The following is a 27,658-nucleotide window of genomic DNA, read 5'->3' as shown; positions in this document are numbered from 1 at the left end:
AATTATATGCCAACAAACTGAACAATCTAGAAGAAATGGATAAATTCTCAGACTCTTACAACCTCCCAAAACTGAATCAAGAAGAAATAGAGAACCTGAATAGACCAATCACAAGTAAAGAGATTGAAACGGTAATCAAAAACCTCCCAAAAAATACAAGTCCAGGGCCAGATGGCTTCTCTGGAGAATTCTACCAAATATTCAAAGAAGATTTAATATCTATCCTTCTCAAACTATTCCAAAAAATTGAGGAGGACAGAACAATTCCTAACACACTCTATGAGGCCAACATCACCCTGATACCAAAGCTAGACAAGGACAACACAAAGAAGGAAAATTACAGGCCAATACCACTGATGAACATAGATGCAAAAATCCTCAACAAAACATTGGCAAACAAATACAGCAATACATTAAAAAGATCATACACCATGATCAAGTGGGATTCATTCCAGGGACACAGGGATGGCTCAACACCTGCAAATCAATCAATGTGATACGCTACATTAACAAAATGAGGAACAAAAACCACATGATCATCTCAATAGATGCAGAGAAAGCATTTGACAAGATCCAACATGCATCGTGATAAAAACTTTCAATAAAACTCTCAATAGAAGGAAAGTACCTCAACATAATAAAGGCCATATATGACAAACCCACAGCCAACATCATACTCGATGGGCAAAAACTGAAAGCCATCCCTCTGAGAACAGGAACAAGACAAGGGTGCCAACTCTCACCACTCTTATTAAACATAGTCCTGGAGGTTTTGGCCAGAGCAATTAGACAAGAAAAGGAAAGAAAAGGAATCCAAATAGGTAATGAAGAAGTGAAACTCTCACTGTTTACAGGTGACATGATTTTATATATAGACAACCCTAAAGAATCCATCAGAAAACTGTTAGAAATAATCAACTACAGCAAAGTTTCAGGGTACAAAGTCAACTTACAAAAACTAGTGGCATTTCTACACTCCAATGAAGAACTAACAGAAAGAGAACTCAAGAATACAATGCCATTTACAATTGCAACAAAAAGAGCAAGACATCTAGGAATGAATTTAACCAAGGAGATGAAAGACCTATACAAAGGAAACTATAAGACATTGTTGAAATAAACTGATAACAACACAAAGAAATGGAAAGGTACTCCATGCACATGGATTGAAAGAATAAACATAGTTTAAATGTCCATACTACCTAAAGCAATCTACAGATTCAATGCAATCCCAATCAGAATCCCAGTGACAATCTTCACTGAAATAGAACAAAGAATTCTAAAATTCATATGGGGCAACAAAAGATCCCAAATAGCCAAAGCAATCCTGAGAAACAAGAACAAAGCTGGAGGCATCACAATCCCTGACTTCAAAATATACTACAAAGCTATAGTAATCAAAACAGCATGGTACTGGTACAAAAACAGGCACACAGATCAATGGAACAGAATTGAAAGCCCAGAAATAAAACCACACATCTACGGCTAATCTTTGACAAAGGAGCCAAGAACATACAATGGAGAAAGGAAAGCCTCTTCAATAAATGGTGCTGGGAAAACTGGGCAGCCACATGCAAAAGAATGAAAGTAGACCATTATCTTTCTCCATACACAAAAATAGACTCAAAATGTACCAAAGACTTGAACGTAAGACCTGAAACCATAAAACATCTAGAAGAAAATATAGGCAGTACCCTGTTTGACCTCAGTCTTAGCAGCATCTTTTCAAATAGCATGTCTACTCAGTCAAGGGAAACAAAAGAAAAAACAAACAAGTGGGACTTCATCAGACTCAGCAGCTTCTGGAAGGCAAAGGAAACTAGGATCAAAACGAAAAGACAACCCACCAAGTGGTAGAAAATATTTGCAAATCATGTATCTGACAAGGGGTTAATCTCCATAATATATAAAGAACTCACACAACTGAACTACAAAAAAAAAAAAAAACCAATCAAAAAGTGGGCAGAGGATATGAACAGACATTTTTCCAAAGAAGATCTACAGGTGGCCAATAGGCACATGAAAAGACGCTCAACATCACTAATCATCAGGGAAATGCAAATCAAAACTATGCTTAGATATCACCTTACCCCTGTTAGAATGGCTATAATCACCAAGACGAAAAATAGCAAATGTTGGAGAGGTTGTGGAGAAAAGGGAACCCTCATACACTGCTGGTGGGAATGCAAACTGGTGCAGCCATTATGGAAAACAGTGCGGAGATTTCTCAAAAAATTAAAAAGAGAAATACCAGCAACCTCTCTACTGGGTATCTATCCAAAGAATTTGAAATCAACAATTCAAAGAGACTTCTGCAGCCCTATGTTCATTGCAACATTGTTCACAATAGCCAAGACATGGAAGCAACCCAAGTGCCCATTGACTGACAATGGGATAAAGAAGATGTGGTATATATATATACAATGGAATACTATTCAGCCATTAAAAAAATGACAAAATCGTCCCATTCACAACAACATGGATGGACCTTGAGGATATTATGCTAAGTGAAATAAGCCAGACAGAGAAAGATAAACACCATATGATTTCACTCATTTGTGGAAGATAAACAAACTTACAGGCAAAGAGAACAGTTTAGTGGTTACCAGGAGGAAGGGGGTTGAGGGGTGAGCTAAGGGGTGAAGGGGCACACTTATATGGTGACTGACAAATAATGATGTACAACTGAAATCTCACAATGTTATAAACTATTAAGACCTCAATTTAAAAAAAAAAAAACTCAATGAAAAAAACTGGAGGGGGGATGGGCAGACGGTGGGCGGCAGGCAGCACGGAAAGGGCTGTCAAAGGAGCAGCAGCCACGGGCATTCTCTTCAAGGCACCACCTTTGAAATAAATCTGCTCCAATTGTTTTGTTGTTGTAAATTCTAATACCACAAGGGTCAAGGGTCAAATTCTAGAGCGGGGCGTGTGATTGGCCGAGCGTTTGCCACACCCTCTGGGAGACGGGGCTTATTGGTTGACAAGTTCTGGGGAACGGGTAGTTCCCGCAAGGAAAATCAGTTACACTCGAGTGGGAGAGACCTGATAAATTCATGATAAAGGAAGAAAGGAAGTTCTGTGATAAAGAATGGCAATGGGGTGGAGACATGTGGGCGATGAAGCCGAGCCTTGCAGAGGGCGGAGGGAGGATGCATCTGGCAGAGGCAGCAGCAAATCACAGCCATGAAGCGAGAAAGAGCTGGGCCTGGGGAAGGGACAGCTTAGAGGCCCCCAGGTTGGAGGGGGTTGGAAGAGGGGGGCAAGATGCAGGCCACTATGTGGTGGTTGGGTTTTTTCCTAAGTGCATTGAGAAGCCATAACAGGATGTTTAAAAAGAGAGTGACGTGATCTGATTTTGGTTTTAAAAGATTGCCCTGGCTGGAGGGTAGAGAATAAACTGGAGATTGTAGCCGACAGAGTGAGTGCTCTTTGTGGATGCTCAAGCAGCACCGGGTTGCGGTTGAAACATGTAGGGGAGGAAAAAGTTTCCCCATACCTTCCCCTCTTAGGTTTGTGAACAGAGTGTGCAAAATAAACTGACAAAAGACAGATTAATAGGAGAAAAAACATACGCATTTTATTTTTAGTTTTACATGCATGAGGTCTTCACAGAAAAGAAGTGGAAACCCAAAGGAGCAGTCAGACTTGGGGGCTTGCATACCATTTTAACAAACGGCGATATGTTGTGGAAGAGTGCCAGGACAAAGGAAAGTGGGCTTCAAGGGGCAGTAAATTGTGGGAAGGCGAATATATGGGGGGAACTAAGGGTAGCTAAGGGTTGTTTAGTAAGGTGTGTTTATGCAGGCTCACCTCGGTACTGTCCCCATCTCTGGTGACAAGTGTTGCTCTCCTCTTCCTCGTGTGGGAAAATGTGGGGGACACCTTCACAAGGGGCGTGTATGTCCTGCTTTTAGGCAGATAGCAGGAGCACAGAGAGCCCTTCCTGTGTCTGCTTTTTCTCCATTGCCTCAGCCCAAAATAATCCTTAGGCCAAAGTGGCATATTTGCGGGGGGAGGGCATATCTAATCCCCTTGAAAGTCATGGGACCAAGATCAGGCAGGACGAGGGGTAGCGGGAGGTCAGTTATTATAATAAAGAGAAAACAATATCACAGATGCAGGAGATGCAGAGTGAGAGTGGTGTAAGGAAGAGCAAAAGGTACCATGCAGCCAAGTCCAAGATCCAGGGTGTCCTTGAAGGTGAGGAGCCCGCAGGTGCCAGGCACCCAAGTCGGCAGGCGATGGAGAAGGAAGCAGCAGGAGACACTGTGAGTCCACAGTCTACTGCAATAAATAATCGGGCCCAAAGTCTGCAGCGGCTCAGACAGGCCGAGAGGAACCGAGAGGTCCATGGGAAAACCATCGGAAGGCAGGCTCTCTGCCCTCTGTGTCCCTGCCTTGTCTTCTTGCCGGGCAGGGAAAGAGATGTAAAGACCACGTGTCCTGGAGGGTCTTGACTGAAGCAGACACAGTCTTCCGGTCTCCTTCAGTGAAGAACATGGTAATCCAGGGAAAGGGGCTTAGGGGTCAATGGACAATGGGCAATGGAATTCACAATTAGGAACTTTTCCTATTTATTCTACAGATGTACCTGCACAAATGCATAAAGATATGTGGCCAAGGATGTTCATGAAGGCATTATGTGTAATAGCCAACGAACAGACCAATAAACAAATAGGAAACAGCCTCAATGTACATTAATAGATAATTGGTTAAACAAATCATGGGCATCCATACAGTGGAATACTATGCAGCCATTAAAAAGAATGAAGTAGACCTATGTGTACTGATAATAGAATAATGTCTAAGATACTTTATTTGAAAAAATCAAATTGTAGAACGGTATTACACTGTGATCTCTTTGTGTGGAAAAACAGGGACAAAAAATACGTGCTTCTATGTGCATTGAAAATCTTTGAAAGGAGATGTGAACAGTGGTTGTATCTAAAGAGAAGGGCTGGGCCCGGGAAAGGGCATTTCTATTTTTAATCTATTTGATTTCTGTTTCTATGAGCTTATCTTCTATAATAAAAATATTCATTAATAAAAACTATTTTAAAAACCAGAATAAAGACTCATAACTCACTAGAAATAGAAGAGATCTTCCGTAATTGGACAGAAAGGATTTGCCAAAAACCTACAGCAAATATCACACTTAAAGATTACATGAGAAACATTACTTTAATGTCAGACATGAGACAGCACTGCCCACTGTCACCACTTCCATTCAACTGTGTGACGGATTCAAGCCCTAACCTGTGCATTGAGAACAGAAAAATTAGTGAAAGGTATAAGATGGAAAGGAAAAAACAAAAGTGTCAGATTTCACAGATAATCTGATCACCTTCATAGAAATTCAAGAGAATTTTGGAACTAATAGATTTTTTGAAACTAAGAGTTTATCATGGCTGCTGGATTTTAGACTAATATATAAAACTCGTGTCTTCCTACACACCAGCAACAATATAATTTTAAAAGTACCATTTATAAGAGCCAGAAAAATTATATAGCCAAGGAATAAATATAACAAAAGATGCATAAAACTTTTATAAAGAAAATTGTAAAACCCGAATGATAAAATTTATAACTTATAAGTTATACAATTTATAAAGTTGTTTAAAAGGTATGTGCTGAAACAGATCAAAGAAGGGGAGCTATGTACCATCTTCATGGATCCGAATATTCAATATCTCATAAAGATGTTATTACACTCCATATTAATATGTAAATTCATCATGATACCAGCCAAAAGCCCCAAAAGGACTTTTGAGGAATTGACAAGCTTATGCTGGAGTTTAGTGGAAGAGCAAACAGTCAAAACTAGTTAAGACCGTTTTGAAGAAAGAAGGCAAAGTGGGAGGTAGAGGGGCTTGGCCTTCTCAACATCAGGACTAACCATAAATTTACAGCAATTAAGACGTGTGGTGTTGGCCCAGAAATAGAGTAACAGACTAAAGGAACAGAGCCCCCAAATAAACCCTCAGATATATGGATATTATTTATGTGCTAGAGGTGGCACCATTGTGACACAGCTCAGGACATGCTCCCCCACAATATAGCATCTTGGCAAACTGAATATTTTAAGCTGAAGGAATTTGAGAAATGGCAGGTGCAGGAAGGACTCTCTGACATGCCCCTGAAGCAGGTCAGAAGACCCTCATGACAGGTGCCCTCCCTATACCCGGAGGAGAGGAGCATCCTTATCTCTGAAGACGGAGGACCACCCAGAGCAGTCTGAACAAACAGGCCTCGCTAGGTCTCGCCTGGTTCACTCCTCTTAGCTCAGACAATCAAGCCACAGACTGGGAAAAGGGAAATGCAGTTTGAAATCAACAACTGATTAGCGTTTAGAGTTTACAAAGAACTCCTACAGGTAATTCAGTAAAAGGGAACCCGAAAGAGCAATGGGTAAAGGCTATGCACAGGGAGTTCACAAAATGGAAACCTAAAGGACCAATAAATAAGAAAAGGTGCTCAACTCCAAAATAATAGAGAAATGCAAATTAACGAGGTATCATATTATACCCATCAGATTGAGAGAAATGAAAAGGGCTGACAATAGCAAGAGATGGAAAGGGCACAAAAGCCTGGACTTCGTAAGTGTGAACTCCATCTACAACCACTTTGGGAAACCGGTTGCAATACACAGTCCAGTGGAAGATGTGCGTTCCCTGGAGCAGCGCACTCCACGTTCTAGAGAATCTCTTGCGCACGAGCAAAAGGAGACAGACACAACAATATTCATTTCCGCTGCATTTGTACTAGCAAAAATTTGAAAAGAATCTAAGCCAGGGGTCAGTAAACCAGACCAGGGACCGAATCTGGTCTGCTGCCTGTTTTTGTAAATAAAGTTTTATTGGAACACAGCCATGTCCATTGGTTTCCATATTGTCCAAGTCTGCTTTCCAGCTGCAATAGCAGAGTGCAGTAGTTACAACAGAGAATGTTTGGCCCAAAAAGCCTAAAATATTTATAATCTGACTCTCTACAGAAAAAGTTTGCTCACCCCTGATCTAAATATTCATCAGGGAATATAGATTAATGAGTGCTGGTATGTTTTTAAAATACCTACTATAAAGCAATAAAAATAGTAGACCACAGCTACATGTATCAACATGGCTAAATCTCAAAAAATACAAGATTGCAAAAAGCAAATTACAAAATGATACATACGGTTTAATGCTATTTATATAAAATTTGGATACATGCACAAAATATTATGCATGTTTATGGATACGTGCATTTGTAGTAATAGAATTAAAACGTGCATGAAAGTTGTTCTTAGTGGGGAGAGAGGGACCAGAATCAGGGGTCAGAGATCAGGGGCCAGGGAGGGGGTACAGGTGGAGCTTCAACAGTATCTTTAATGTTTTATTCTTTAAATGACTTAACATTGCAAAGGTGGAAAGGTAGTTTCAACGTTGGGTGGTGGGTACATGTGTGTTCATTACATTTTTTTCTCTACTTTGGAAAATATTTCATGAGTTGAAAAACCAAAGCTCTGCTGTCAGGTCTTCCAGTCTGGCTATGTCACCTTGGACAAGTCATCTTCCCTCTCTGTGCCTCTTTTCTCCTTTGTAAAATTGAGGATTGCATTAGAGAACCTGCCATGTCCCTTCCAGTTCTAACATAGTGACTCATCAACTGGTGAATGGATAAACCAAATGTGATACATCCATACAATGGGATATTATCTGGCAGTAAAAGGAATGAAGTGCTGATTCATGCTACAACTGGCTGAACCTTGAAAATATGATGCTGAGTGAAAGGAGCCAGACACTAAGGACCACATATTGTATGATTCCATTGGCACGAAATGTTCAGACCAGGCAAACCCACAGAGACAGGAAGCAGGTTAGTGGTTCCCTAGGGCTGGAGAGCATGGGAGGGTTGGAGGGGTGATGGCTAAGAGGTACAGGTTTCTCTCTGGAGTGATGAAAATGTTCTAAAATTGTGGTGATGGTTGCACAACTCTGTGAATATACTAAAAGCCATAGAATTGTACACTTTAAATGGGTGAGTTATATTTCAATAAAACTGTTAAAAATAAAAGTTTCTATTTTCCAAAAAGAAAAAAATTCAATGACCCTATACTCATCCTGTGACTATTCACCTGCCAGCAGCAGTGAACAGCTAACCACTGTCACAGCTAGAACGGATTTCCAAGCTTGGCTAGCTTTTCTGAAACATTTGGGACAGACTATGAGAAAAACTGGGTGTTGGTGATTAACTTCTGCCACAACATTTCAAGTGCACAGATTTGGATGTTGGAGAGAAAAAGGGGATTCCAGTGTCCCTAGGGCGACCGGATTAAGGGAACAGGAGAGTCCTAGTGGTCAATTGCAGGTGGCTGTCCTCTGCAACCAAAGGGAGATCAAGTAAACTTCCGGGCCTGGTGGGTGTCCTTGCCACCAAAACAATAAATAGAATGAAAACACCAGTAGCAAAAGAGATGAGGTTTTTCATGACTTAGTTCTAGTCCGAGCGTGAGAATACAGTAGCTTTGGTTGTTTCATAACCAAGTGAATTTCTTTCCAACTGTAAAAGTGATTTAGTGCTGGATATCAATTTTATGGCCTTTCCCTGGGATAACAACTGGAAAGAGCCCGAGGAAAGGCTCTGTCCGAAATCTAGAAGGGCTCCATAGGGATCCTCCCGACCATCGGAGTGAGGGCGGATGGAGAGCTAGCAAATAATTACATTATTTCTGCAATAAAGCCTGATACGTCCACAATAAAAGTTAATGATTATGCACGTACTTTCAGACATTTCAGAAGAGTCTAGACTGAAAACACTGAAGGAAATGTTTGTGTGTTCATACTTTAGAATTCCATGCGAGTAGGGTTTTAAAGTTACTTCAGTACCAGCCTGAAGCTCCCAGGGTGGTTTTTTTCTGTTGTCATCCAAACAGACCCACTTAGGCAAGCTCTGTTAGGATTCTCAAAACAGGTCTAGGCTGTAAACTGTGTTTCAAAACATTGAAAAGCTCTAGTACTAAAACATCAACGCCAGAGGCAAAACATTTAAAATAAGAAAATGGCTTTTTCATTGTAAGGTTGGAAGCTTTCGTCTCTTTCTCTAAACACTGTAAATATATCCTTTTTTATTCCTTCCCCAGTGGGAAGACAATGACATAGTAAGAGATAGTTAGTAGAAGTAGTTATATTCTATTATAGTCGGAGAATTTTATGACTAGGGAAAACCTCAGGAATCCTCTAGTTCAACTTTTTATTTCATAGAAGAGGAAATCACAGCTCAGAAAGGTCAAATGACTGTCCAAGGTCGTCGGCTTCAGATCCCCGGAGAGTGAACCACTCAGGACTGATCGCTGACTTTGTGCATTTAAGACTGTGAACGCTTGTGGCTAGGAGATCGCTCTGGTGCCTCATTCATTCACCCGGCAAGCATCTCCTGAGCACCTGCTGTGTGCCAGGCACGGGCCCGGGATCCCGAGGCCAGCTGTCATGACAGCTGCACTCCGGGGGCTGACTTCTTGTGGGAAGGGGAGGGGAGGTGGGCAGTGAGCGAGCAAGTCCACAGAATAAAAAATGCTGTGGCAGGATCTAAGGCGGTCCGGGAGGGCCCTCTGAAGAGGCCACATTCGGGCTGAGACCTGGATGACACAGGGACCAGCCATGAGAACGGAAGAGGGAGAGCCTAACTGGGAGAAGAAAGGCCAGGGGCCTGAGGCCAGCGAGTGGGGCTTGTTTCAGACTGAGCCACCGGGCGGCGGGACTAGATGTCCAACAGGAAGCCACGGGGGTGCCAAGGGAGAGAGTGAGAGATGAGCAGAATGGATGTGGAGGGGAGAGGCACGTAGGGGAGGAGACCAGGAGACCGGAGAGGGGCTTCTGCAGGTGTCCAGGTGTCATCAGCGGCTCGGGTGAAGGTGGTCCTGGTGGGGACAGAGAGCAGTGCACAGATTCAGGCCTCATTTATTTTGTTTTTAAAAATATACCCTGCAATCCACTAAATTGGTATAATGGCCTACTGGGACACTACTGACGGAAAAATAATGCCCTCAACGAATCTGTCTGAAGCTCCCCCACCCCTCCTTACCATCAGGCTGCGGAGGACTTGGGGGGCCCCAAACAACAGGACCAACGGGGGCCCTTGTTCCTCATGTCTAAATATTTAAATGTTATAGCTCAATCAACTACAGTGAGTAAAATAAAACATGTAGACCTACCCGGGACTTTTGGGGGACCAGGAAATAGGAATGGAGCCTCTGGCCGCTGGCCTACTCCTTTGTGCGGCCATTTTAGGCTCTGCCCCACACCACCCAACCCACACGTCCGTGCTCTGCCCCTGCCTTCCTGTCTCACAGCCCGTTGTCCCTTGGCCTGCCCTCTGGCCTAGAGGTACACATGCCGACCTGGTCTGCCTTCAGAAGGGCAGACCATACAAGTTGGCTTGGGGCCATTAGGGCAGGGAATTCCGGGCTGCCAGTAACCAAAGTACAATCTACAAGTTGGGATGGGGCTGCTTGCTCTGTGTAGAGGGCTACAGCCAGTAGGGGGTGAGAGTGGGGCCCCCTAAAGCATGAGACCCTGGACAGGGCCCAGCCTGGGCTGCAGCGGGGCAGACGTTGCTGCTGACGTCCCGCCGTCACGCCTGCCTGCCTTCTCGCCACATCTCTGCCTTCTTTCCTGATTCAGATTGAGCAGACGCTTTCTTAGCCTTATCAACAAGTTTGGAGAGCATCCTTGGCCGGTCCCATCCACCCCATGCCTCCATTCATCTAGGAAGACCCACCTCTGAAGGGACAACTGTGCCCTTGGAGGCCATTTGGTTCTCGTCCCTTCTAGAAGATCATCCAGATAAGATTAAAAGTATTATTACAGGAGACTTCTGCATTCTTATACGCTCCACTTTAAAACAGTTAGAAGGTTAACTTATGTTCTTATAAAAACAGGTAAACAATATAAAAGTATGAAGAAGAAAATAAAAATAAATCACAATGCCTCCTTCCATGGATAACCACCATTAACACTTTGGTGCGTCTTTCTGGTCTTTTTTTCCTTGTATGTCTGTATATCTCTATCCATACATCTACAGATATACTTCTGCAGGATTTATGATCATACAGTATATGCTATTTTGTTGCTCCCTTCATCACTGAGCTAGACTGTGGACATTTGCACATACTAAGTATCTTCTAAGATTGGATCGTGAGCGTGTCGTAAGCTTTTGATGAACTCTTCCGGACTGCCCTCTGGAAAGACTAGCACTTCGTGTCAGCGCTAGCTGTCCTTGAGGGCTCTGGTGCTCCGGCTGCCTCCCCAGCGCTGGGGTGACCCCCTTAGGGGAGGCAGAGAGGGCAAGAGCACAGAGCCTGGACCCCCACTTAGCTCCGAACCCCAGCTCTGCAACTCACCTCCGTGTGACCTTAGGCAGCTTATTAGATTTTCTGGGGCAGGCACTGGCCAACTGTTTCTGTAAGGGGCTGGATTGGGACTGCCTTTACGGGCATTCCTCTGGGTGGTACCCAGGAACCCGGCTTGGAAAGGCCCCACGTTTGGTTTAATGCTCTGCTGTCATTGCTTTGAAATTCTTAGTAGTTTATAAACAAGGAGTCCCACATTTTCATTTTGCTCTGGGCCCTGCAAACTGTGTGGCCAGTCCTGAGCCATGTGGTAAAGATTTTAGGCTTTGCAGGCTGAATAGTCTCTGTTGCAACCACTCAGGTCCACAGCGGCCGCGTGAAAGCAGCCAGAGAAGCTTTGCACAGGGATGGGCATGGCTGTGCTCCAGGAAAACGTCACCCACAGTCGGTCTGCAGGCCGGGCTCGGCCTCTGAGCCGTGGTCTGTCAACCCCGAGCTAGCACTTCCGCTTCCCCCGCAGATCGAATGGGAGGAACATTCCTCTTCTTATAGGGCTGTTCTGAGGACTAGTCTGGAAGCAAATACAGCACCTGAACAGCAAGCAGCAGGTAGCCTTAGTTACTCTTACCTTTTTAAAAATATTATTTATTTTTAAAAATTGTGGTAAAACAGACATAGCGTAAAGTTTACCATTTTTCAGCGTGCTGTTCAGTGGCATTAGGTGCATTCACATTGTTGTGCAGCCGTCACCACCATCCATCTCCAGAACTCTTTCCGTCTTGCAAAACTGAAACTCTGTGCCCATTGAACACCAACTCCCCCTCCCCCCAGCCTCTGGCACCCTCCATCCTGCTTTCTGTCTCTATGAACCTGACTGCTCAAGGGACCTCATATGGGTGGAATCACACAGTATTTGTCCTTCTGTGACTGGCTTATTTCACTTGGCATGATGTCCTCAAGGTTCATCCATGCCGCAGCTTCCTTCTATTTTCAGACTGAATAATATTTCACTGTCTTAGTCAGCTCAGGCTGCCTTAACAAAATACCATGGACTGCGTGACTAAAACAACAGCAATTTATTTTCCCACAGTTCTGGAAGTTAAAAGTCCAAGATCAAGATGCCAGCATGGTCAGTTTCTGGTAAGAGCTCTCTTCCTGGCTTGTAGAGGCCACTTTCTGTCTGTGTCCTCATGAGGTGGGGGGAGAGAGAGGGAGAGTAAGCTCTCTGGGGCCTCTTCTCATAAGGGCACCAATGCCATGATGAGGGCCCCACCCTCATGACCTCATCTAAACCTAAGTGTCTCCCAAAGGCCCCATCTCCAAATGCCATCACATTGAGGGTTAGAGCTGCAACATACGAATTTTGAGAGGACGCAATTGAGCCCACAGCATCCACTGTAAGGATCTACCACGTTTCGTTTATCCATTTATCTGTTGATGGACACTTGGGCTTTTTCTACCTTTTAATATTGTAAAAAATGCTACTATGAACATGGGTGTACAAATATCTCTTTGTGTCCCTGATTTCAATTCTTTTGGGTATATACCAAGAAATGAAATTGCTGGATCTATTTTTAATTTTTTGAGGAACCACAATACTGTTTTCCACAGCAGCTGCATCATTTTCCATTCCCACCAACAACGCACAAGGATTCCAGTTTATCCTCATCCTCACAACACTTATTTTTATTTTTTTTGATAATAGCCATCCTAAAGGGTGTGAAGTAGTATTTCATTGTAGTTTTGATTTGCATTTCCCTAATGATTAGTGGTGTTGAACGTCTTTCCATCTGCTTATTGGCCATTTGTATATCTTCTTTTGAGAAATGCCTGTTTAAATCCTTTGTGTTTTTTGAATCCGGTTGTTTGATTTTTTGTTGTTAAGTTTTAGGATTTCTCTGTATATTTTGGATATTAAGTCCTTATCAGATATATGACTAGCAAATGTTTTCTCCCATTCTGTGGGATGCCTTTTTACTCTGTTGATAGTGTCCTTTGGTACACCAAAGTTTTTCATTTTGATGAAGTCCGACTTTTTTCTATTTTTCTTTTGTTGCCTGTGACTTTAGTGTCACATCCAAGAAATCATTGCCAAATCCACTGTCATGAAGTTTTTCTCTTGTTTTCTTCTAAGAGGTGTAGGAGAGGAAGAGAATTCCTCTACCCTCTAGGTCCCTCTGGCTGGTCTGAGAACTAAATTGGCATGAGACAGAATAACAGGAGAAAATCAAAGTTTAATAACGTGTGTACACGGGAGAAACCCAGGAAAACTGAGTAACTCAGCAGAATGGCCAAGCCCACCGCCTTAAATGCCATTTTCAGCTAAAGGCAAATGAGGATGTTGGGGGTAGAGGCTTGGGGCTTCAGAGAGGAGGAAGGCAATTTACATGGAGATGGAAAAGCAAATGTTTGATAAACAAATGTTTGCTGAGCCATCTATAGACAGCGGGACCCAGAGAGAACTTTGATCAAAATGGGCCTTGCTAGGTCCCTTCTTGTCCACCACACAGAGAGTCGTCAATGGTGTGAGCTCCTTCCCAGGACAGGTCTTCTATCTTAATGGTATTTCTTTCAGAGTCTTTTGTTCTTAAAAATAATCAAAGGGACACATTTTGGGGTGGCCTCCACAAGGTTTATAATTGTAGCTCTTATGTTTGGGTGTTTGATCCATTTTGAGTTAATTTTTGTATATAGTGTTAGTTAAGAGTCCAACTCCATCCTTTTGCATGTGGATATCCAGTTTTTCCAGCACCATATGTGAAAGAGACTGTCCTTTCCCCCGTGGAATGGGCTTAGCACCCTTGTTGAAAAACGTTTGATTATATGTGTGAGGGTTTGTTTCCGGGCCCTTTATTCTATTCCGTAGGTCTGTATGTCTTGTCTTTATGACAGTAGCACACAGTTCTGATTGCTGTAGCTTTGTTGTAAGTTTTGAAATCAGGAAGAGTCAGGCCTCCAACTTTATTCTTCTTTTTCAACATTTTTTTAGCTATTTGGAGTCCCTTGAGATTCTACATGAATTTTAGGATGGATTTTCTATTTCTGAAAAAAACATTGGTAGGATTTTGATAGAGATTGCATTGACTCTGTAGAGGTTGCTATTACTTTTTTTAAAGTTTGCCAAACTGCCCTACTGAAATGGTATTTTGTTATATTTTGATTTGCTTTTCTTTTATTGCTAGTAAGACTGGCGATTTGTATCTCTCCTTTCTGAATTACCTGCTATCCTTTATCCACTTTTTCTATTGGAGTTTTACTATCACATATATAAATGATATTAAGAGTATCAACACTTCTTTTGTTATATAAAATCACCAAATATTCATTGGGCGCCCCTTTAAACAAGGTGATGTGTTGGATGTTGGCCTACATGGTGAACTGGGAAAAACCCCACAATCCCTGCCCTTGTGGGGCAGGAAGGTGGATAGACAGTGGTGAAAGCATTACCCAAATACGTAATTACAAATTGAGATAAGTGCTGTAAGGGCAGGACCACGGGGCTATAAGGGGGTCTGACCTAGTCTAGGGTTCAGGGAAGGCTTTTCTCTGGAAGTGACATTGGAGCTGAGATTTGAAAGATGAGTAGGAAATAACTGTAAATGATATGTGGCAGACGGGGGTTGGAGAGCATTCCTGACAAGGATATTAACATATGCAAAGGCCCTGAGGCCCAAGGGGAGCTGGATGTGTCCAAGAACATGCAAGAAGGCAGTTTGAGCTGAAATGTGAAGGATGGGACGTGAAGGGAAGTGGGGTCAGGCACAGACCCTATGGAGTTCCAGGTTGAGATAAGGCATTCAGACAGTCACTCAGCGACTATTTCACCTTTCTCGACAATGTGTTTACAGCTATGAATAAGACAGCCATGCGAGGCCTAAGCTTACGCCTCACGGTCTTCTCCACTCTAAGCTCTGCCAATTTCTTGGATGAATTCACCATCCATCACCATGGTGGTTTCCTTGATTGGTTCATTCATTCATTCCACAAATGTTCACTGAGCCCCTGTGACGTGCAGGCTAATAAATACACTAATCTCAGATATGAATAAGTTCTTAGAGGTGAATTACAGAAGGAAAAAGGTGGAGAGTCAGCTGGGCTCTGTGGGGGAAGCTGGTGTGGCTGGAGCTCTGAGCAACCTCCATGGCACTGGCAAGAGTGGAGGTGGAGCAGGCCCCTCTAGGCGAGAGGGGATCTTTTTCTTTGTCTTCAGGGTGAAGGGAAGTCACAGATGATTTTGAGCCAGGAAGTGGCCCCACTAGGTTTGTGGTTGGGAAAGGTCCCACTGGCTTTGCTGAGGACGATGGAGCTGGGTCAGCAGAGTGGATCCCTGAGGTCATGGGAGGCCATGGTGGTCCAGGTGAGAGGTGAGGGTGTCCTGAGAAAGGGTGGAGGCAGCGAATGCGGAGTCATGTGGATGGATGGCTCTGAGGTATTCAGGAAGGACGAGCCACAAAACCTGGCAAAGGGCGGGTCAGGGGAATGCAGGAGCTGGGAATCCAGGATGCGCTCCCAGGTACTGGCAAGTAGAAGTGGAGAGGGTGCCATTTAATGAGAAACAGAACCCTGGAGGGCACACGGTGGGGAGGACCTTGAGTTTGGTCTTGGTGAATTAGTGCCTGGAGGCACCTATGCACATAGCACGTTGGAGAAAGTAGAGAACTGGCAAAATGTGATGGGGTATACATGGATCTGAGACATTTCAGAGGTGAAGCAATAAGGTCTTTAGATCTGTTGAACACTGGGGGTGAGAGAGAGGGAGGTGACAACGATGGACCCGGTTTTCAACTCCTACCACCTAGAAAGATGGCGATGCCATTTTGTGACAAACACCTTTTCTCGTTTGTCTTTCGCCTTTTGCTTTTGTTTTGGGTGGGGTCAGTTTAGCTCCCTGCAAGAGAATGGTTTGCCTGCACATTTTATTAACGTTAAAGTAAAATACATTTAGGTCACTGAAATTTGGGGCCATGTTAAACCAAAATCCTAAAAATAAAGTCCTCGGCACCCTCTAAGAAAGAAGACAAAGTCCTGCATAAACTCAGAGTTGAGTTCATCACTTCTTCAAACATCAGGAGAACCCGAGTTGCTCATGATAAACTCCCACACCGCCATCGTCCTAAAATCGTGAATTCCAGGTATGACTAAGAAAAGTTTCAAACTGTAAGTTGACATTGTTACCTGAAAGCTTTGCATACCCACTGAACCATTGTTTAAACCATCACGAACACAACAGTCTCTCTTGTTCCCAGTATAGTTTTGAGCCACAAAAATTAATTACATGAGCTGCAGAACTAGCCGTGTGTTTTGCATCCAAAGGTCAATGTTCCGACTGAGAAATGGTTTAGTGCTCTCAAACCCTCACTCAGCATATAAATATTTATCACAGGAGGACAGGAACTCATTGTCCACAGCGTGTTTACCTTATCAGGCAGTTACCTGGGGCAAAGAGTCCACTGTCTGCTTCCTGTCCCAATTTCTCTTGCCCAAGACCTTGGGCAATTGTTTACTTGACAGAGCGTTCTGTCCCATTCCCTTTCTTCTGGGAACCAAGGCACTGGATGCTAAGCAAATACATCACCTGGTCCACAAATACCTGATTTCCGGAGAGGGGAGGGTTCTAGCTGTTTGCTGGAAAGACCCAACAAGAGAAAGAGAAACTGGGGCTGCACCCACGAGAGCACAGGCAGCGTGCGTTTCTCCATCCCTGACTTCTCCTTGTTTTGGTTTGTGTTCCAAACGCTCTCAGTGGACTTTACGGAATGTTCAAGCTGCTGATAGTGATGATGATGATGCAGACATACGGGCAGACCAGATCACAAACGTGATTTGTGGCAGAAACACAGCCTGTATTTTGTTACTGTTTTCTATGTTTATAAAACGTTAATGTTAGAGAAACTTTGACCAAGTTGGCTATAATCTGGCCACATATTTGTTTTGGCCACTCTTAGCTTTTATTTCAAAAGCTCTCATACTAACGAGCTCAGGCGATTGTTATATAAGAAAGCCCAGCAGCGCCGTGTGCCAACAATTCAACTCAGCATTTTTCTACCGCCCCACGGTGGTCCCAAGGGATGGTTCTGTGAGCCACTCAACTGAGATCTCAGGGAAACTCCCACAACAATCTCTTTTTTTTTTTTTTTTTTTGGTGAGGAAGATTGTCATTGATCTAACTCTGTGCCAATCTTCCTCTACTTTCTATGGGATGCCGTCACAGTGTTACTTGACAAGCAGTGCTAGGTCTGTGCCCAGGATCTGAACCTGAGAACCTCAGGCCGCAGAAGTGGCGTGCGTGAACTTAACCACTATGCCACCAGGCCAGCCCCAACAATCTATTTTTTGAGTGTTGGGTTTCATCTCCTCCACTACCCTGGTTCTCACTAACCAATCATTAGATAACCTGTGTGGATTTATCAGAATCTATTTTGAATCTTAGTCTCTTCTACCTGCAAGAGCTACTAACTCTAAAGCTTTACTAGCAAATCTGCATTGTTATGTTCTAATTTGCATTTAATTTTGCATATATTTTAATTTGCATGTAATTCTATTGGCCATTTGTATCCGTCCTTTCTGAATTGCCTGCTGTCCTTTGTACACTTTTTGTATTGGAGTTTTACTATCACTTTTGTAAAGGATATTAAGAATATCAACACTCCTTTTGTTATCCAAAATCGCCAAATGGGCACTGCTCTGGCCCTGGGCGCTGTGCGTGGGGTCCTCTCTTTGTTGAAATGTACCCCTTCCAAGCTTCATGAGATAATCCTCCCAACTAATTTTCCAAAACTTGGAAAAAACAAATTCATATTAATCTCCAGGGAGTCCAGGAGAGCGGGGCTTGGTCTGTCCTGTGCACTGCTGAGTTTCAGTAACTAATGCGCCTGGACCAAGGAGGCGTTTGGTAAATATTTGTCTAACAGACAGCAAACCCATGCAGAAATCATCCTCTATTTTTCCCCTCAACCATCTCCCTTCTAGGCTAAAAAAAAAAAGAAAAATTCTAACCTTTTAATTCTAACGTCAACGTCAGCCTCTCATTCTTGCGATTATTTTAATGGTTCTCCTCCAAGCTATTTTCTTGACATGTAATAATTAAAAATGCATATGATATCCTAGGTTGTATACAAAAGTAGGGACCTATTTTTAGCTGTGCCTCCAAAATCCTGCTGGATATATTTTATGGGCTTTTGAGCACAGCAATCTATTAGCCAATGTCTTCATTGAAATGGGCCACTCTACTCCCTGGGAATAGTTATAATGGAGCTTATTATCCTATAATTATCAGTTGTGTTACAAAGCCAAGTTTTGCTAATCCAGTAGCTTGTACTTATCCACCTTGAAACAAGTTTTTGGGGCTACACAAACCCCATGCACGTGGGGAATGGGTGATGGGTCACGCCTGTGGAATGAACTGAGGAATTCTGGGAGGGTGCCTCTTGCTCCAGAACCTCCTCCACATTCAGGTTCAACTGCCCCTGAGTGCCACCTGTGTTCATTCATTCACTATTTACTGAGTGCTGACGACATGACAGCTATTATGTGAGGCACCAGCAGCAGAGATTTGTGCCTGGGGCTAAAGATTTCCAGGCATTCTCTTTTAAAACGTAGGTTCAACTGGGCTAGACATCACATTAATCACGATGCCTCGGTATGAATCGATTTGTGAGGTCCCTCAAGCTCACCCAGCCTGGGAGGTGTGGAGTGACGATTTCCACCCAGGCGGTCTGGCACCATATATTCCAAATGAGTGTTGCCCTACCACGTCATCATTTTGGGAGGTTACACGTTTGCTGCAACAATCCTGCCATTGCCCAACACGTTTGGGATTACTCTCTGGGAGTTTGAGACTGAAGGACTCAGAATCTAATGCCAGCGCCACTAGTCAGCAGCTAAGACATCATAAGTGAGTCACATCTCTTCTCTGACCCCAATTTTCTCATTTGTAAAATGAGGAGGTTTAAGCTCTTGTCTTTCAAGGTTCCTTTCTGCTCCAATGATGCGTGGCCCTGTCTTAACCACAGCATCTCCTTTCCTTATGAGCTTGACTTCTGTGCTCTTCTCGCCTGGCCTATCTTGCTGGGTTCTTGTGCAGATTACATGAAATAATGACTTTGAAAACACTGAAAATGAGAGCCAGCCCTAATGGCCTAGTGACTCAAGTTCCACGCTCTCCGCTTTGGCAGCCCAGGTTTGTTTCCCAGTTGAGGAACCACACCACCCGTCTGTCAGTAGCCGTGCTGTGGCAGTGGCTCACATGGAACTAGAAGGACTGATAACTAGGGTATACAACCATGCACTGGGACTTTGGGAAGAAAAAAGAGAGGAAGATTGGCACCAGATGTTAGCTCAGGATGAATCTTTCCCTGTCAAAAAAAGAAGGAATAAAAAAGAACATCGTTATTAATTAAAAATAAATAAAAAGAAAAAACACATTGAAAATGAGAAAGCACTGGATGGATATAGGTTGCAGTCTTGTTACCTTATGTGGTCCAATCTTCAGGCCACTGCGACTTCCTCTAGCCTGTAACTCATTTTGAGTTTCAATTAATAAAATTTATTGAACATTTACTCTGTGCCTACCTTTACCAAGCTCTGGAGAAACCGCAGGCACACAGACCTAGCACTCAAGGAGCTTACATCCGAGTGAGAGACAGACAGGAAGGCAGGCCAACCGGATCCACGTTTGTCTGAGATGAGAGAACTGCTGCCAAGGAAACTGGCTAAAGGCTGAGCTGAGGCTAACAGCGCACGCTGGACGGCTCAGGCATCTTGGAGGAAGGACTGTCTAGTCTGAGACGTAGAGGCTGCTGCTAAGGGTTGAACTGGGTCTCCCCCGAAAGATATGTCAACGTCCTAGCTCCCAGGACCTGTGAATGCGACCGTATTTGGAAACGGCATTGCTGCAGATGTGGTCAGTTAAGATGAGGTCATTTTGAAGTAGGGTGGGCCCTCAATCCAACGTGACTGAAGAAGAGAGAGACAAACGCAGAGGGAAACGCCGTGTGAAGACAGAGGCAGAGGCTGGAGTGATGCTTCCATAAGCCAAGGAAGGCCAAGGATTGCTGGTGACACCAGAAGCTGGAAGAGGCAAGGAAGGATCCTTGCCTGCAGGTTCCGGAGGGAGAGCAGCCCTGCCCACACCTGGATGTGGGACTTCTTGCCTCCAGAACTGTGAGAGAACATATTCTTGTTGTGTTAAGCCACTCAATTCAAGGTAACGTGTTACGGCAGCCCCAGGAAACTAATACCAATGCGTAGGAGGCAGGGACACAGAGAACTGGGGAAGAGGAGCCCAGGGCTGAGGGAACAGCATTGGCAATGGCTCTAAGGAGGCAAACCTTGGCAAGAACAAGGAACAGAAGAAAGCTCATGAGGTCCAGACCCCCAGAAACAAGCTCCACCAGGGAGCTCGTCTGGGCAGCCAAGTTCTCCGCCACCCCTGTGAGGCAGTGCCCTGGGGAACAAGATAGGCAGGTGGCCTGCTGCTCCCAGCAAGGTGACAGGGCACAGGCGCTGGGTCCATGCTGTGTGTCTGACCCCATTGTCTCTGCTCTTGCCCAAGAGGTGGCTGCCAGTAGCCGGTATTGACAACTACTTCACTCTGACCAGGAGAAACCTGGGACTCTGAGCAAATCAGCTAAAGCCATCTACTCTGCCATCTCCAGGACCAAGATCTATGCCACCTCGGACCCATTCACCCAAGAATCCACGCAAAGAACCAGGCTGCTGCTGTGCCTACATATTAGTGTTTTTGTACAAGTAACCCCCGCTCCCCATTCACTCCCCTCAAAATCCATCATTTTTAAGAGACCAATTGCCGTGTGTGGACCTTACTCAAAAATCCCACTTCAAAGGAACCAATGGTAAATATGATCACTGATAACATAGGAGATTCTCGTTGGTATTTTTGCTATGATAATGAGATCAATTTTTTTTCTTTTCTTTTTTGCTGAGGAAGATTGGCCCTGAGCTGATATCTGTGCCAATCTTCCTCTATTTTGTACGTGGGTTGCTGCCACAGCATGGCTGATGAGTCATGTAGGTCCTCGCCCAGGATCCAAACCCACAAATCCAGGCCACTGAAGCAGAGCACACCGAACTTAACCACTATGCCACTGGGTTGCCACCCTTGTTTTTTTTAAAGAATCTTTATCTTTTAGAGATACATACTAAAAGATTTACTCATGAGATACATGGTATCTTTGCTTCACGGTAATGGCAGGGGACTGGGTGGGGTCTTGCTGAAGCTGTGTGATGGGTACACACGAATCTGATACTTTCCTCTTATTTTTATATATGTTTGAAACTTTTCATAACAAAAAAATTTTACACCATCTCAATAGATTTTAAAACAAATTTAAAATGCAGCTTCTCCACACTCACCCTTAATTTCTGTCATTTTCTCTCAGTGGGTCTTGGGCGGAGGGTTTCTGTTCCACGTTCTCCCTCCCGATGATGTTTCAGGGGATTCCGTTGCTACTAGCAGCCTTTGCGCCGTTCTTCAATCTGCCAGGAGCTTTTCTTCTTCAATAAGAAGGTTCTTCTCAAACTGCCCCCAACCAGAGGAAAACATCGATTTTCCTTTCTATCCTTTTTGGGCTTCCTTGACTCTTTTTCCACCGTGGGAAAGAAGGCAAAAACGAGAGGAATTATAGCATGTCGCTGTACTAAATGAGAAAGGTCTACACGCCAGCTTTTCTAGTCAAAAGGGAAGATTTTCCCCTTTATTCTTACAAAAGAAGCAGCATGTCTTTCTTCTAAAAAATATTACCCACTGCTAGGTCCCGCTTCAGATTTACAGCCATTGGACACTCTGATGTTTTCCCCAGAAACCGTGTCTGTTGCTTCAGATATAAACTAGTTTAGAAACCAGAGTCCTTTAGACTTCTACAGGAGCTTGGATCCTTCTAGGAAAAACCTTTTTCTTAAAGATTTAAGTGGAAACTTTCAGATTTATTGGTTTTTATTACAATCATTAATAACATATTCAACCCCAAAATTAACATCTTAAAATTTTTCCCATGACAACTTTTGTAAAATCTGAAACCAAATATGACAGTTGCCACTTGCCCCCAGCAAATCTGGATGGAGAATACTGTAGATGACATTTCTGTTTCTCTGAGGGGTTGGGGGGCAACTGGTGGTTGTGTGATGTTAGTACGATGGCTTCAAGATGGAGCCTGTATTTGAAATTTTGTTTCCCATTCTCCCTTGAGAACATTCTTTGTTCATTTCATGGGCTATGAATAGCCTCATTGTGGAGACTAGAAAATGTTTAACATATGATCATTCAAGAAAACGTTGATTATTTCAAGAAGGGGGAAACACTCATAAATTCATAGGTTAAACATTAGAAATTGAAAAACACAGGTGTATTGACCGCCAGAGTCACATAATAGGAGTTAATCTTCCCAAACTCCTAACCTCAAAACCCAGCCAAAATAGTCAATGCAGTAGAAACTCCTCTCTCCTTTGCATTCTGATGAAACGAGTGTTCTGGAGAACAAGAGGACCGGGAATCAATCCGTCCCCTTCCGTTTTCTCCGACTGAATATTGCTTCTGTTGGGGTCAGCTGCTGTCCCCGCATTCCCAGGGTCCTCACAGAAGGGGGATGTGCAGAGCGGAGCGAGGATCAAGCTCCCTGGAGACTTCCGCCATAAAAGTGTCTTCTCTCATTTTCAAGGTAAACAAATGTTATTGCCCCCAGGAAACAGACCGCATGAAAAGAAACGGGAACCTGGAAGAGCTGCCCAGCCAGTAATTCTTTCCAGTTTCCAAGTTCATTACCCTCGGTGACTCAAGTCAATGGGACAGAACAAAAGGCTTCTCAAAGCCCCGTAAACAGGAGGCAGACGTATTTTATATCTGTGACTACGAAATAACAAAGCTGATTTTCCTCCTCGTTCACAATGCATTTTCCAGTTTTTCCCTTCTAAGTGTGCCTTGCGATACAGTCCTCGTACCCTGTGTCACAAAGTTCTGTTTATCTTGAACTCATTGATGGTTTGGGGGGTGAGAAGGAACAGCTGTTACCAAAGCTTTCCCAGCTTAGACAGCAACGGTAGGAGGTAGCAGGTGTCACAGACAACTTGGTAAGAAACAGGAGCGTCTGTCGGTGGAAGATTAAGTCCTGTGAAGGTGCAAGAGTCCCCACCACCGTGAAATCTCTGGGGGTCTGGGGGTCTGGGGCATGTCGGGACTTCTCCTCCAAAGTGAAGAGACAGCTGCTGCATACCGGGTCCCCTGCCAACAAGTAAGAAAGGGGCACATGTTTGGAGATCGCTGGGTTTTGGAGGCCACATACGGCACATTAGGATGACCTGTTCTCACCAATTTACTGGGTGACCCCAAAAGCCTGCAGTTTGGAACATACCAAAGAGTGAGAGAAGGCACTTCGGCTGGGCCAGGCTGCAACGCGGTGGCTCTGACCCTCAGTGCTCACAGCCCAGCCTCGTACCATCAGGAATTGCTGGTCTTACCATGTACACTAGCCCTCAGAAGCACTGGCCTGATAGGATGCTGTCACGGTTAATTTATGTGTCAACGTGACTGGGCCATGGGGTACCTAGATATTTGGTCAAACACTATTTTGGTGTGTCTGTGGAGGAGTTTCTGGATGAGATTAACATTTGAATGGGTAGGCCGAGTAAAGCAGGTTGCCCTCTCCACTGTGGGTGGGCCCCATCCAATCAGTCGATGGCTTGACTGGAATGAAAAGGCTGACCCTTTAAAGAGTAAGGGGGAACTCCTCCTGCCTGACTGCCTTGATCTGGGACATCAGTCTTTTTCCTAACTCTGGACTCAAACTGAAACATTGGCTCTTCCTGGGTCTTGAGCCTGCTGGCACTCGGACTAGAATATACACCATCGGCCCTCCTGGGTCTCCAGCTTGCTGATTGCAGATCTTGGGACTTCTCAGCCTCCGTAACAGTGTGAGCCAACTCCTTAGCATCTTTCTTACCTATACATCTATATCTCATGTATATATAATATATACTTATATGTACATCTTCTATGGGTTCTGGTTCTTGACTTTGTAACATCTTATGCCTTTGGATGAATTGGTCCACCCCTGGAAAAACGGGAGGGGTTTATGATGTTGTCTGAAAGGATTCATCCTGTTGAGGGGAAGGAAGTTCCTGCTCCTTGGTGGTGACGTGTGGTCCTGAGTCTGGACCTGAGGCCCCGCCTCGCACTGCCCTGCTAGAGGCAAACACTGATGGAAGACCCAGAGCCCAGCACAGGGCCAGCCGGCAGCTCTGCAGGCCCCGCCCCCTCCCATCATGGCCATCATATTAAAATGCACTCTTCCCACCTTATGCATTTTTGCTATTAAATTTCTGAAGACAGTTTTAAATTTAGCTTTTGACATTATCATTAGTGTTGATTTTCAGTCTTTTCTCTCTTTTTATAGCCAATATTTCATTCAAATCTCAATCACATCCAAAGACCCTGGAAATATTTGTAGGCTCGAAGCATTGTGCCAGGAGTACCCAATGGATAAGACAACTTCATCCCTCCAGCAGGACAACAGACCACAGGACCAGATCTTCCATGAGCGCAGAACTGGGAACTAGCAAAAGATACTAGCCAGGGGGGACAAGAACAAGGGCGTGTGTATGTGCGTACATACATATGTGTGCGTTTGCTTCCAGTTAATTTACCTCCTCTTTTTCTTTCTTTACTTCACTGTTACATACAGCATATGTTTGTAGTGGCTACATTTACCTTCTAATCCACAGTGTGCATCATATCCACATGGTACTATGACAGAACCAGAGGAAGCACAGGCTTTCCTCGACGTTCTGAACTTGGAGCCAGATGCATTTGTCATGAGTTATTGGGTGCTGAATGATGAGGAGGCTCATCTTCATTTGCATATGTAATAGTGCTTCTTTATTTCAGCAGTTCTGGAATTGCTTGTACACAAAGCAGGAGGCCTGGTTGTTGGGCGGTCAAGGGTGGACTGCAATGACTGCCTGTCGTGTTTGCTTGCCTGGCCTGGCCTTCATTCTTCTGTCTTCTGATACAGCAGCGCCAGTATTGGTTGGGAACCTGCCCCCTCCTATTGAATATAGTTTTGAAAAAACTCTAGGTGAAAATGTTCCCCCTCTCCTGCCAAGGGCTGGGGATATGACAAGTTAGATGGAGCAAACACTCTCTCTCTGAAATTGGAATTCTTAGCAGAATTACACAAACGTTTCAAATGGTGGAGCTGGGCTATCCAGGTGGAAAAGCCTGATGAAATTGTCATTTTGTTCCTCTTTCCTAGGTCCTTGTTCTTGTTCACCTTCCACTTTGATCCTACGAACTACTTCATAGCCTTCTAATAAATCTCATTTTAGCTTAAATTGGCCAGAGCCTTTGTTTCTGCTAGTTGAAGGCATGGCAGCAGAAAGAATCACCCAGGGAGGGTGTGTAGTGAAAAGAGAAAAGAAGACTGGAGGAAGGCGAGAGAGTCTGTGAGACGGAAGCCAGGGAAGAGATGCTGACCAGTGGGAGACTCCGGGAGGCAGGGTCGGACTTGTTGGAAGGTCAAGGACAGATAAGTACCCATTGGATCTACTGATGGTTTCATTATGGACTTTAATGGGAGCCCTTCCGCCTACTTGGGGGGAAGTTTGATTGCAGTGGGTTGAAGAGTAAGTAGAAGCGAGGGGTAGAGAGCGAGTACAGGCAACATCTTAATCAAGATAGAAGTTGGGCTGCTTTCACATGGATGCCAGTGGCTCAGACAAGGTGGAAGATTTATTTCCGTCTCACAGGAAAACCCAGCACACATTAGGTAGGTGACTCTGTTCCATGACATCATCCTATGACCCAGCTCCTTCTACAACTTGCTCTGCCATCCCCAGTGTGTTGTCTACGTCCACCTGGTCAAAGCCAGCTCACACCCTTATATCCACATTATGGTCTTCAGAAAGGGAAAGAGAAAGCCAAGGGCAGCCAGCTTCTTTAAGAGACACTTCCTGGGAGCTGCTCACACTACCCCCAGGGAAACCCAAGGCTGGAACTTGGTGGCATGGACACATCTGCTGGTGAGAGAGGCTGGCCACGTAGTCACCAGCCTGTGGCCAGTCAAACCCGGGTGGGGTATTTCCAAAGGAAAAAGGGGAGTGACAATGGGGAGCCAATAGCAGTTGCTGCCACAGACACTGTGTCAAGCAGTTGGGCTGTGAAGGAAAGAGATAGGGAAGCAGCTGGAGGAGCTGGGGTCCCAGGTCCACAGGTCAGCAGAGAGAGATGTTGAAGATACAAGAATAAGAGACGGTAACAGAGGGAGAGCTTAGAGAAGAAGGGCGCCTGGGTCAGTGCACAGATGGAGAACTTGGCCTCGGATAGGACAAAGGAAAGGAGGAAAGAATAGGAGAAAATAATAGGCTTGCGGGCTTAGTGGCTGCCAGTAGAGGGAGTCTGTATTTTCTTCATAAAATAGGAAACCAAGTCTCCTGCTAAGACTGAGTGCGAAGGAGGGCGGCTTGGTGTCTGAAAGAGGAGACAGAAATCTGCTTTGTTGGGAGGGCTGATGAGGGGCGCATGGTGGGATCCCTGGGTCACTGGATCCTCATCTTGGTGGCTGGGAGATTTCGGTCAGGGCTGCAAAGCAAACCTGGTATGGTTTTCTAGAAAGAAGATCGTTGGGATCTCCAGTCAAAGTCCACGTGAGGAAGGAAATGAGGATGCTTTTATGGGAGGGGTGACACAGTCATTTCAATGTGTCTCCAGGAACCCAGAACAGAAAAAACGCTTTGTTTATGCAATGATAGGTCTGCGGAAGAGGAGTGGTGAAAAGCCACACTTCCATAAAGTCAAACTTCCATTTTTTATTATTCACACCGTTTAAACGAACTCAAGCATTTTTCCTAATGACAGACATCATTCATTAATGCGTGACGAAAAGAGAGATTCTTTATTACGTTCAGAAAGACGTGGAGAGAGGCCAGCGAGCACCCGGCCGGGGCGGCGGGGGAGGCCGGCTGGCTGCCCGCTGCGGGGGTGGCCCAGGAAGCGGCCATCGCCAGCCCGGGTCATCAGTAATTGGGAGAGTTTTATGGTCCGTAATGATTTTCTGTAAATGAAAATTACTCCTCCTCGCTGGGCAATTTAGTTATATCTGCGTTAATCCAGGAAAGGCTTATTCATATGAACTATGACACGTATGAGTCAGTGCCAGAGACTTAAAGAGGCACCGTCATGCTTTCAGTTCTAGCACGGTCGCCTCCAGGGCTGTTTTGAGGTTGATTGTGCTGTTTTGACCACGTCCCCATGAAGCTAATGGGGTAACGGGTGGCAGCACGGGGTGGGGCGGGGGCCTTTCCAAAGCTTTTCTGCTCCCG

The sequence above is a fragment of the Equus przewalskii genome, chromosome 2 (assembly GCF_037783145.1).
Source record: "Equus przewalskii isolate Varuska chromosome 2, EquPr2, whole genome shotgun sequence".
Taxonomy (NCBI): Eukaryota; Metazoa; Chordata; class Mammalia; order Perissodactyla; family Equidae; genus Equus; species Equus przewalskii.
This window is presented reverse-complemented; position numbering follows the sequence as displayed.